Genomic DNA, 2,002 nt, shown 5'->3' on the forward strand with positions numbered 1-2,002 from the left:
AAATCATTTCACTTTTCAATGTTTAAGGTACAAAAGTGCTGACTCATTCATCTGCATAAACCTCCTTTATAATTTTTCTTAAATCCAGTTAAACAACAGGAGTTCAGAACTATAAAAAAGACAATAAAAGCTTTCCCTATACAGCAGCTAATTAAAGTACACCTTGTAGGTGCATTCATCTCCAACACTTCTTTAAAAATTATTGCATGGGACTTCCCTAGTGGTCCAGTGGCTAAGACTCTGTGCTCCCAATGCAGGGGGCCTGGGTTCGATCCCTGGCCAGGGAACTAGATTCCACATGCTGCAACTAAGTTCACATGCCACGACTTGGCACAGCCAAATAAATAAATACAAATAAATTTAAAAAAAATAAATAAATAAAAATTATTGCATAAAAAGTTAACCGTGCCTTGTCTTGAGTACTTCCTGTAAGCACACTGCCTGCAGGGTTCCCGTATAGCTGTAGAAGTTCCTTAGAACCTCTCTCAGAAATTTAGGCCAACTTTGGGTCTTCTCCGGTGGCTCAGATGGTAAAGCATCTTCCTACAATGCAGGAGACCCAGGTTTGATCCCATGGACAGGGAAGCCTGGTGGGCTACAGTCTACTGGGGCACAAAGTGTCGGATACCACTGAGTCTATGGAGTCACAAGGAGTCAGACACAACTGAACAGCTAACACTTTTCACTTTTACTTTGGGAAAAACGGATTTGCTCTCTCTTTAAAGTAACAGTACTAGATACTTCTACTTGATATTAGGGATCCAGAGACACAAAGCAACCTTTTTTCTTCCAAAAAGGTTGCAGTTTATTTTGTTCACAGACAAGAAATTGAGAGCTAAGTGGTTATTAAACCAACAAAATCAATTTACTTGAATAAATAGGAGAGTTTGAGATCAAAATCTCTTTTCTTTTTTTCTCTCCGTAATGTGCATGGAGATATATACTTTAAAATATCTAGTTATAAAAATACTTCTAGGGAAAAGTTTTTACATTTACCAAATATCCATTCAGCCAAATTATCTCAATTCTACAGCCCAATTTGGTAAATGATGTGGCCACAAAGATTTTATGTAGATGATACTGACTGCAGTTAATTGTTGCTTTTAAAAGATGATGACTTCCCTCGAATCTCAGACAAGCCCCTAGTTGTATTCAAGATGAAATTTTCGGGTCTGGTCTCATCTTCTTCCTGTAAAGATTTCCGTAAACATATAATATTTAGGAGCTCCAGAAAAAAAAGAACAGGATTCAGTTTAATACAGTAAATTGAGGAATGTTTTCAAAGGAATATTGTTAAGAAACGTGATCATAAACGTTTCTTTTTCTAAAGAATCCTAAAATAACATATTCAAAAACCTTCTTAATATATATTGCCTTGCAATCAGAGATAAAGATTATTTTTAAAATACTTCTTCTCATCCAAAGGTGCAAGACCATAATTTCCTACCTTTTCTCTTTTAAATGATAAGTTCATATGATTTGTTTATTAAGTTCTACTTGCTTGTAATACAATACACCACCATTTAATAGACAGGAAACCTATACACCAGAAGCATGCCCTCTGAGTTAAAAACTCAGGGACGAAAGAAGAGCAAGCTGCAGTTGATAGATGTGAACAGTAAAAATGAACAGAGTAAGTCACTACATTGTACAAATGCTGTTTGATAGAGAAGCCAGCTAATGTCCAGGCAAGTTCCTTTTGAAAACAGAATTTGCAGGTGCAGGGGAGGGTTTCTATCACTTCATTCACCTACAGGGCTCGCAAATCTTCATGGGTGCCAACAACATTATCATATTTGTCCACTGAAACATATAACAAGATATAGCTTCTACATGCATGAAAAAGAAACTGAAGACAAGTTCTAGTCAGTGACTAAAACTTACAGGGAAGCAGTTGTATGTAATGAACTGTGTCAGTGTGCTCCTACTAAAACCCCAAACTTCTATTCTATGGATGGAAATGTTCCTTAATCCTTCTGTACCTGTAAGTAAGTACTTATCA

This window comes from Ovis aries, chromosome 6, assembly GCF_016772045.2.
Source record: "Ovis aries strain OAR_USU_Benz2616 breed Rambouillet chromosome 6, ARS-UI_Ramb_v3.0, whole genome shotgun sequence".
Lineage (NCBI taxonomy): Eukaryota > Metazoa > Chordata > Mammalia > Artiodactyla > Bovidae > Ovis > Ovis aries.